General features: G+C 35.0%; 1 protein-coding gene across 21 annotated transcripts in view; it reads right to left on the minus strand.

The window, feature by feature from the left end:
- The window catches only part of Sox6 (SRY-box 6), a 689,373-nt gene that overhangs the window by 521,135 nt on the left and 156,679 nt on the right, over positions 1-11,559 (minus strand). The window contains exon 3 of one of the 21 annotated variants that reach the window (XM_023719280.1): positions 6,117-6,230. The exons of the other annotated variants lie outside the window; for them this stretch is intronic. The gene's annotated coding sequence lies outside the window, so the exon portion shown is untranslated. The remainder of the gene's footprint in view (positions 1-6,116; positions 6,231-11,559) is intronic. 21 annotated transcript variants of the gene reach the window in all.

Raw genomic sequence — 11,559 nt, forward strand, 5'->3', positions numbered from 1 at the left:
GCCAGGGAGCCATAGCATAGTCATCATTTTATCTCAGAGAGTTTAAACAGTAAAAGAGTTCTGTGTGCATCTGTTTCATTCTTCAGATACCACTCCCTAATGCCAGTGTGAAAGCCACCTGATAAAAAATGCTGGAGTCAGCTACTTTCTCTTAATTCAGTGAACAGAAAGATTTGTACTAATAGTGTTTGTGGACAGGACATCATGTCTGCATCTTGTACTATGAATAACGACTAAGAAGACAACAATATGCAATCTATTAATTATTGAAACTGTCCTACTAATCAGTTTTGAAACTGTCTCATTGCTATTTTTTCTCAATAAAATTACTTTTTAAAAAATAATAAAATAAAAAACAAAATCAATATCAAAATAAAATGAGTATCAAATAAGAAGGCAAAGAATGTAGGAGGCAAAAATGTAGGAAAAGTGCTATCAACATATCAAAAATTTGATTAACAAAAAGTAAATTAATTTTATGAATTTTATAATGTTTTGATAAACATCAGCTTTTACAACTTTGTAACTCATTGCAATTTATTTTCTAATTTGAATAAGTTTGTGTACCTAATTTTGCATGTATAACTTTGTATACTGTTTCTTAAGAAGTCTTAAATTTTGTATTAAATTCATGCCCCACCCATCGAGATTATTTTGCAATAAAATATGAATTGCTTAAAAAATGCTGCAGTCTCAAGTATTTTCACTTTTCTCACATTCATGCTAGCCATATTTTATGTTATACCTCTGAAATCAACAAGGCCCTGTCTGTGTACCTTACCTCCTATTGTTAATATCGTTTGTATTTATATTTGCATGTTTTTATGTTATATACAAGTATATGTTTATATTATATTGTATTTATGTTATGTTTCCAAATCCTCAGGCAAAATTATCTTCAAAGATATTCTTGTTCCTCCAAAAATTCATCTTTTTCCCAGTCTTCCATGGGAAGAAAAATAATTCTTAATTTTCTACGAAGTTTTAGCCAATGAGTGGTAAGGTATTTAAGCCTTGACAAGAGACATTTTGTGAAGTTTTAACCAATAAGATGCCACGGGATTTAAGCCTTGACAAGAGGCATTTTGACTGGTTATTTCCATCTTGCCTTTTCAGAAATTCACAAAATGAACAAAGAGAAAGGAATGTGTCATTTTTCCTCCCTTCCCTCACGTTTTCCACCTCTTGCCTTCTACTTAAACTGCTGTGACAACCCTCCCAAACTGTTTCTCTAGCTTTTACCCAAATCCAGTCAACTCCATCAATTACTGGCTGAATTAACTTTCCAAAGGCCAACATCTTGCCATTATCTCTGGACTGTTTATTTCTGGTGGCTCCCTATAATCTACCAAGTGCCTTAGCTTAGCCTGGCAAGCCATGAAGATACAAGCATAGTAAATCTTCTAGCCTATACACAAGCTGAACTTATATGCTGTATCCCACATACACCTGCTAGCAATGGTTGCCCTATATTCATGCTATTCCCCTCACTGTTAGGAGGCTCTTTTCTTTATCCCCATACCTGTCCATTTTCCCACCACTGGGACATAATACGGAACTCCCTCATCTTAAAAAGGCGGAGGTTTAAGGGCTAGTGAAATACCTCAGCTGACTAAGTGGCTGCTCTGGCAAGTGCAGGGATCAGGGTTTGGTCAGTCACTCATACAGCACCAGCCCTGCCCCCAGGGCAAGCTGAGCCAGGAAATGAGTCCAGGTTTGGTAGCACACGCCTGTAATCCCAGTCCTGAGGAGGCTGAAAACAGAAGGATCACCATGAGTCTGAGCTGCATAGTGAGACCCTGTACCAAATACATAACTAAAAAAAAGAAAGAAAAAAAGAAGAAGGAGGTTTAATTTGGCCCTATGTTTTAGAGGATTTAGCCCTTGGTCAACTGACTCCCAAACAAGAACATCAAGGCAAAAGGCCCAGTGGAACAAAGCTGCTCAGTTCATGCAGGCCAAGGAGCAGAGCAGGGAAACAGAGGTAGGAAGAAAAAGCAAGGGGCCAGGTACTGTACCCAAAGTCACGCCCTCGTGACACACTTAGGCACACCCAGAAGTGTACATTACCAATACCTTCAGCAGCGCCCAGGCCAGGCAAGTTGACATAACAAAGCTTAACCACCACAATCCCCTTTTCCACTGACAAAATTCTGCATAGATATCAAAGAATATTATTTTAAAAATCTGCTTGCTACTGTTCCTTAAGAAATTTATCATAAATTTATTGAACTTGCTAGAGTACATTTTTTATTCTATTAAAGTACTTATGATAGTCTGAAAAGGGAATTACATGTCTTTTCCTTTGCCCATGTCCTCTTCTATAATCAAGGCAACTTAATTAACATTTATTAATGCCTACTTTGAGACATGTATTTGACTGGTTAGACTCTGGGACACAAAAGGCAATAAAAAGTTTTAAAATTATATCTGTATATCTAAGATTCTTAAGGGCAGACACAAGGTACACATGCATTTGTTTCCAATGCAATATCTATTGCTGTTTTCAAAATGCAGTACTCAGTACTCAGGACATTCATGGAACTGAATTAAATACTAAACACTCTCCTGGGAAGAAAACATTTACTACCAAAAAATTATTTGTCTTAACTGGGAAAACAGAATCAAATATTTAAAGGTTTTTAGAGAATACACAGAAAGTTAGATTGATCACTGATTATATCACCCTGAATAAGATCTTAATGGGATAAGTTCACTCTACCAGGACACTAATTTCCAAGGAAACCAGGCTACTTCAAATGATAAATTCCCAAAGGGTCAAAGTTTCAGGATTATATTTTGTTCTAGGTAAAGATGGTTATTGCCTCACCTCATAGAAATCTGTTTCTTATACATTCTTAGGAGTGTATATAGAATTCATAAAGTTGACTTCATGATTTAAATACCTATCTAGTCAATGTATCTGGGAGATACCCCTTTTCTCTCTGACCTAGTCACATTTACAAAGCCTTAAAGTGAGTACCTTCAAGACTACGTGCCACTGCTGAAAAGCCAGACACAATGGGATCTTTCTGCTCTACAGACCTAACAAACTTTCCGCTTATTCCCCATACTTCCATTTCCTTTCTACCTTAGAAGCACAACAGATACAGAAGGGTTCTTTCAAAAGATAGCACCAGGAACAAAAAACATTCAGTAAGTTATGCAAAAAGAAAGACGTTCTTGAAAATTGTATTTATTAATAACAGAAAAAATGAAGTCACTGCTGAAAAACCAAAGTCCCAGTGCCTGGTGTCTGTGATGCTAGGAGCGCCTGGCTTGAACACAGCTTCTCCCTCAGTGACACACCCCATTGGAAAAACCTCAGCAGAGCATGTAACAAATACTCCACCAATTACCAAAACTCAAATTAGGGGCACCAAGACCTAAATCAAGGGGCAGCCTCTGAGAATAGAGAAGAGAAACACACTCTCCTTTTGCAAGAGGAATCTACACTAAAAATAAAAGAGATGCTATTTCTGTTTCCCAAGAGACCTGTTAGCATAAGATCATTTTGGTATTCCAGTAGGATGAGAAGACCAGATGGGCCTTGCACATGGCATTCAATCTCTGACAAAGATGTAGTCATTCTAAGGCTAAATGTATGAGGTGCTCTGAGACAGGTACAAGGAAAATTTTATCAGATAAATTTAGAATCAAGAATAATTTAAATGCATTTAACTTTGTTGGGATTGAAACAGCTGAATTCTGAACTCAGACAGACTAAATCTCAGCTCTGTCATTTTCTTCCTTCCTTCTGTCTTTAGTTGAGACATATGTGTCTTGGACAGTGCTAAAAACCAACTACATGGGTCTGAACAAAACTGTCATAGTCTCTGCCCTGATACAGCTTTTAGTCTGGTGGAGGGAACAGATATTATAAAATGCAAATGTATGACATATACTAATACTTTAAGTGCTATAGCACCAAAAAAGAAATCAAAATTTAGAGAAAGTACAAAAAATTGGGAGTGGCATGAGCTATAAAACTTTTTTTTTTTTTTTTTTTTTTGCAGAACCGGGGATTGAACTCAGACCCTTGCACTTGCCAGGGAAGCGTTTATTCTACTGAGCCATCTCCCCGGCTCCCTATAAAACTATTTTATAACTATAAAATTATTGAAAGATTAACTACAACAACATAAAAGTATCTAGCACATAATACAAGCAACAAGTGCTTTCCTTTTTTTTTTACAGGTGTTTTCCAATGACTTCTCTGTACACAGCCTATTGCTACCCATTCCTCTCCACAGAAACTGGGAAGTGCTGTGCACTGTTAGGTGGACTGTGAAAGAATTCCCTCTAAACACTGAAAATTGTTTCATATGTTGCTTTTCTACATGTTTTAAAGATAACTGTAACCTTAACTAAACCTCAACCTTCTCTAAGCATATTTGGATTCCATTCCTGTTTAGTATCCTTGAAATAATTTATAAACTTTACCCTTTTGGTACCATGGGATATTTACTGCTAAATCAAATTATTCTCAAGAAACGAACAACATCAAGAACTCAGACTAATTTGTTCTAATTAAAAGAAATGCCAAAGAAACACAACTAAAGACTTCCCTATTGGGTTGAGAGTATATGATTAATAGAGTACCCCATTGTGGACAGCTTTCTGAAAAATGTTAAAATCTCATTTTAGATCTTAATTATTCTTTTCCTCTCAGCAAATATTCAACAAGCCTTAATGTCTGACAAATCCTAATTCAGGTTTAGTAAACTTCTAAGTCAATAAAAATTACAATTTCCAATTATCCTACTTTCATCAACTTATATGAATAAAACTAATCCAAACACCTCCTCAATTTCCTCTGGCTACATAACTTGGACTAGAGTGCCCTTAATTCTTTGTTTTCAATGTGGCTCTTCACTTACTAAGGAAAAAAGTGATTTTTGTGTACATTTCGGGGACATGTGTCAGACACCTTCCAAAAGGAAAGTAGCAGGCAGAAAAAAAAAAAAAAAAAGAACATATGGGACTAAAAGAAGGAATAGTCAGGAGTGAGGGAAAAAGGAAAATCAAGGGGGAAGAGGACTCATTACACTATAAATCATTTTAGATAAAAGTAGTTCCAATGAGCTTTCCAAAACTATATCATGCACTACATACCATATATGAAACCTAATTCACCTCATTCATTACTCTAATAAATAGAAGGATGCTTCTGATTCATAGGTGTAATGAGTGAGAACTTTCTGAAGGTCTTCCAAATATAATAATACAGAAATATATATAAATGATTATATATGCCCAGTGAATTCCAACTTACTCTGGTTTTTTGAGAAAGGCACACATTATCTAAAAATCCCTACAGTTGTATTTAAAAAGGCATTAAACTGAAATCAGAATAAACATGAACCAAATTCAGAGAAAAAAAAACTAGAGTGCTCCTTTAAAGTTAGTATTGTCTTATACAAACAAGTGTAAATCCATTTTATGATCCTATAAAAATCTATTTCAATCACCTCTGGTTTCACTCTTTTTCCTCCTCTTGTTAATTATTGCAATGAAGTTGAAAAGACACGTATTTCTTCCATCTATTCAACCATGTACTCTCCTCACAAAGGTCCAGATTCTCAAAGTTTTCTGATGCTCCCTTGTTTACACATATATTTTCAAGTCTTAATGTCTTAGTCTTTTCCCAGACATGGCCTCTAAGCTCTTTGTCCTGAAACTTAATTTCTAGAAGGAAACTGCCTCTAACCAGCCAAAGAATCAACATAATCAGTAGACTCACATACGGCCACTAACAGGATAAATCTCAGAAAATTTCCATACCTTGAAGCTGTCAGCCATTTGTGCACTCACTGCCATGTCAGAGATCATATTGGGGACAACAATCTCACCTTAAAAATTAAGTGTTAATGCTGTAATATGCATAATGATGACAGAAAAGTAAAATTCGTATACAGAATGATAGATCTGGATTTCTTCCTTATCTTCAATGAAACTCAGAATAATAGGAACCAAATTAAAACCAAGCTATAGCTTTTTTCTCAAGAAAAAGAAGATTCTGTATTCTGTAGACTTGAATTCCATTAAAACTGCTACTTACTTATTTGCCATGCCAGAATCAAAAAAGGACAAATAATAATTAACTATCAACATACCTTTTGTTGTACGTGTGTGTTCCAAAGGTATAAAAGAGCCCAGAGGTGAATTAAAAATAGAAAATCTGCTTTTATTAATGAATTCATTCACTTAAATTTATATGAAACTGTGAGCTGAAAAGAAAGAGAAAGAGCTAACTCCAGTACAGTTTGTATCCAAAGAAAACTCCTCCCACACAAACTAGTAACACATCATTTTAAATCCTTAGTGTAGAGACCATCTTTTCTTCCTTTGTCACCACTGGGCTAAGCCCTAAATGCTAAGCAACTAATAATAATAGACAGCATTACATCATATGAGTAAATATTTTGACTAATTAAACATTAAGAATAAGTCTCTCTTGCCAGTCATTTTGGAAGAGGATGCACTGCAAATTAATCTTTTTCATCATTATTACCCTATATTTGTAAAAGCTTTCAGCAAGATATATGTAAGTGATACAGATAAAATGAGTGAAAATGCACAAAATGTTTCACCTTCAGTGGAAATATTTAACTCATATGATGATGGTTTGAAGCTGGCAAATATTTAATGAAATGATTTATAACAAAATTCCAGAACAATATAAAATATGTACTTTGGATACAGCTATGCTAAAAATGATTAAAGGTAATATATAACTAAATAAGCTAGATTTTGTTAATTATTCAGACAATCTTAATAAACTAAGTAGTTACTAAAATTTTTCTAGTAATACATTACTTTTTTCTGAATGACATCAGAAAGTATTTCACATGTTGTACAGATCGTTATGTTCTAAAACAGCTAGCTGGCTGGTGCATTTATTGACATTCCCTCACCTTACACTTGAGGCTAATGCCCAGCTCAAATAATGGTTTTATTTCCTCTCTATTTATATTTAATCTTTTAAATACTAATGTGATGAAGATTACTAGAAAATAATTAAGCCTGCTTTCTTGGTTAAAAACAAGCCCATAGAGCAGGTTTTTAGGAGAAATATTCAAATTTATTAATAGCTCTTAGAAAATTGCCCCCAAGCCCCACATTGTTTCTAATCTCGAGTTAAGAAGAATTTTTCTCCAATGGGCACTGAATCACTTTAATGTTGATTCTTGGGCAGCCATACTCCACCTTCAAATGTAACCAGTAAATTCAGCTTTACTACAGGACTATAAAAATGTGAAAGAACCATAATAGCATCTAAAAAAGAGCTGTTGGCACTACATTAGTTTAGAGAAAACCCTAAACTGAATACTAATGCACAAAATTTAATGATATTTTGCCTAGTTGCCGAAAGAGTTATAATAATTATTTTGTCAAAATGTAAAAGTTATCTTGAAGGCATCTGAGACTATTACTCGGTGCAGAATAAGTCCCCAATTTTCATTGTTCTTTTGTGGAGCTTTCGTGGGGGTTTTTTTTTTCCCAAATATTAACAAATCATCAGTATACAGCCTCATTCTAATATGGTCCTCTGACTAAAGGTTTATCAAATGAATGAATGAATGAATGAATGAATGAATGAATGAATGAATGTCAATATGCCAACTTTCCTGACTGACATCCTACATGGATTCATTTCACACCAAATTCCACTTCATGGTAAACAATAATATGAATTTTCAGTAAAATACTCAAACAGAATCGATACAATTTTACTTCCCTTTTCCTTTATAAACCACGACCAAATTTTTAGAGTTGAAAAGTAAAAACCAAGATCAAAATTAGGCATGTTGTTTGAAATTAGCGAAGATGAAACACTTCAGTGGCAGACAAAAGCCCTGATTTTAAGAGTAGGTTTTTGCCTTCCTTGAAATGCCTAGCTCAGGCTGTGTATTTTTATGCCTGCAGATATTGGCATGTTTCACATTTAAGATTATGACACACCAATTTATTTTGAAATTTAAAAAAATCTTCCACTGCGCATGATTCAAGTGCTTCATGACTATCACTGATAATTGAGCAATTAACTTGAAGCTACTAAATGTGCTGTGATGGCATAATATGTAGTAAGCAACATGAAAGGATAAAGAACAGAAGAACTTGGTACAGTGGGGGGAAAGTAATAAAGACTAAAGTGGGCTATAATAATAATAGTACTGAGTAAGTTTTAATGGTCCAAGATCTCAGTGGTTTAAATGTACAATAAAAGGTTTTAATGGAACAAGTTCTGAGTATTACTAACTTCTTCTAAAGCAGTTTGTTCTGTTGCTACAAAAAGAAAGTTTCTGGCTAGTCTTGCGTAATATTCAGGGATTGGTCCAAAAAATAAGTGAGGGAGTTTCACAAAACAATAAAGTTAAAAGTCTTGACAGGAAGATTTTGAAGAAATACAAGATTGCAAAAAGTAGTTGTAAGGTCATGCTTTAAGTATAAAACAGACAAAGCAAACAGTTTAGAAGTAAAGATGTCCTTGCAAAGGCTTCAAGCTATTGTAAACATTTTTACAAATTAAAAGTTAAGATGCATGGTGGATGACAGAAGAGTGGAACCCAGCTCTCCTGGAAAAACCAGAATGTTTTTTACTACTCATTTCATCAGGTTTCTACTACTGGTCTTTTCCCAGCTAAAACTAGTGTAACAGTAAAGAGCAGCTTTTCTGTGCTTAAATATAGATAGTGAAGCAAATTCCATAAACCTAAATCCTACTGTATTTCTTTGGCAGGCCATTTAAAAGGCTTGCAAGAAAAACCAACAATTTAGAGAGTCAGAGAAAGAGAGATTCGAAACTATAGCAAATAAAAGACACTATTAAAAAATAGTTTTTTCTCAATATTCCATCAATATCTCTGCAAAACACCACTGGAAATTAAAATTAGGCCACACTGTCCTTTCAGGTATAAATTAGAAAGAGAAAGAGAAAACATAAAAAATACCTATCTAAGGATACTAGTATATAAAACTTGAAAGCTTAAAATGTAATGGATGTACACATTCAGATTAGCAAACTCCTTTCAATTAAAGTAGACTTCTGGCCAGAGTTCACAAATGTATAGTAGCTGTGTGTATTAATGTAGAAACTTCAAATGTCAGTATATCTCTAATTAACATGAGCACACAACTGTAAAACTGAGAGGGCACAATTTTAAATTCCTTACATTCTCAGCATTAATGCTTTCATGGGGCAGCTCCCGTTGTCATGGAAAATGGCATTCAAGCCCTATTTGTGGATTTTCACAGCTCATCTTTTTTATTTACCTGCTCTATGTCAAGATTAGCCTGGAATAATATTTTTTAAAGATAATGCACTTAGACCTACTTGTCCTTAAAATCACAGATGTTCTCACTGAGGAAGCTTTGGTAGGGGCCATGCTCAGTTCGAAATAGATTTATTTCCATTTTAAAATATCACAAAGGCAGGAATTTGTGATTCTTTTTGAATGTTTCCTAAAATTCTGTGCAACTCAAAAAAATTTCAGCTGAAGCATGGCATGTGGCAGTTTCCCTAGAGTAGGAAAATGTCAGGAAGGACCAAATGCTGCAGGGATGTGGAAAAAAATAAAAAATAAGTGCTAGAAGACTGAAGCTCTCCTCTGACTTACTCCATTTTAACTTTTCAAAAGTATCTGTATAGCAACCACGTGAAACCTGAGAAACCAAGTGATCAAAGACAAAAAGAGAGCTAAATTATCTCTCCAAAGAGACAGTGTGGCATTAATAGAAAGAGTACTGAATTGACACAGTGAACTCAGAGGTGAGCCCTGCTACTCTGCAAAAATGCAGATGCTTCCTACATATCCTACAGAGTTTTTATGAAATTTAGGTAATTAATGTCTCCACAAATCAAGTGCTATATCAACTTCAGATACTGTTACTATTATTTCCTCAAACCTTTGGTTAAATAATTATTGCTTTCTGTATCAGACAATAAAATACTTCTCAGAGACCATGCCGGAAGGTTGCTATTAGAGACCATGAGCTGAGACAAAATTTTATAAAAGGGAATTGATTGTCATGTTATTAAACTTGCTTAGGTAACCTAGAAAAAATAAATACTTAATAAACAATCTTTGATTTTGTTGTTGCTCCTGTTGCTGCTGCTGCTGTTTGTTTGCTTTGTTTGTTTTGTTTTGCTTAACCAATCATTTATTGCCTGGTATAACTCAATAGTCAGACTTGCACAATTATTTATTCATTAGAGATAGAAAATTAAATTATAATACTGAAAAGCAAAACAAGGTCTTCTTCCATGACACTTACTTTGGGAAAAGTGTTAGCTTTATTTTTAAAAAGGGACAAAAATCATTAGAATAGGATATAGCTTCTGAAGAGTTAACCGTATTTCTTCACCACATGTTCCTCTTTTGACCTGGGCAGTAGATGTGAGTAAGTAAGATTCCAATCGGTTCTCACACACTCTTGGTGTGGCCCATTCATTATGGATGTGCAAACAATATCCCACCTTCCTTATCTTACAGACTAGCTTCTGTACTGAGAAGCCTTCCCATAGCCGTGGGGTATAATTTTCTGCCTTAGATCATGTAGCACATAAGCAGTTCCAGAGCATGGAAATTAAAGTTCATAAAAGCCACTGTCACTGATCTCATTTACTTGTTCGTAGGTCTATCAGGTTAATATTTCTGTTGTTTCAGCTGCCTCAAAAGTAGTGTAAGTGATAGACAGTTTCCACAATAGTTGAAAGAAATAGAAAGTTAAACATTCTGAATGTCATGTTAGCTTTATTTCACTTATTTTAATCATAGCACTCTTCTGCATCTCTATAATAAGAAGATTCTGCAGTTAGGAGACAGTGCTGATGAAGTTTGACATCACTGCGCCAAGGAACAGCAAAGCAACATACAGTAATTCTCAAAACTAGAAAACAATTATTTTAGGCCTGCATATTGTGACTTCTGATTCAATACCAAATAAAACAATATGTATCCAAACTAGGGGTAAAAATTGAGTGGTAAAATTTTGGCCAAGTCTATATGAGACTCTGGGTTTGATCTCCAGTAGGGGGTTAGGAGGTGCATGTCTTTTACCTTAGTTACACAGGAGGCTGAGGTAAGAGGATCATTTGGGCACAGGATACTAAGACCAGGTTGGACAACATAAAATAAAAATTTCTGTCAATAGTTCCTTTTCTATTTCTAGCCTTCCTTTTTCTTATATCACAGGAAAATTTTCCTCTAATTGGATCACTTCTGTTTAAAACTAATCTATGGGTATCTCGGGTGGAAGGTTGGGGGTAGACAGTGAATTCAGAAAATAAATCATTTAGATGATAAACTATATTTATACAAAAGAAAGGACAAGAGCCAGGGAGATAGTTTGGCTGTCTTAGTGCCTGCCTGGCAAGCATAAGGACCCAGGCTCAATCCCCAATACTGCATGTTGCACCACGTCTATGCCATGCTGGCCACTGAAAATGGCCTGGTGATGCACACCTGTAATCCCAGTGCTGGGGAGGCTGACACAGGAAAAGCACTATGAGTCCAAGCTGTGTAGTGAGACCTTGTACCAAATAAATGAGAGAGA

The sequence above is a fragment of the Octodon degus genome, unplaced genomic scaffold (genome assembly GCF_000260255.1).
Source record: "Octodon degus isolate 3935 unplaced genomic scaffold, OctDeg1.0 scaffold00067, whole genome shotgun sequence".
NCBI classification, from domain to species: domain Eukaryota; kingdom Metazoa; phylum Chordata; class Mammalia; order Rodentia; family Octodontidae; genus Octodon; species Octodon degus.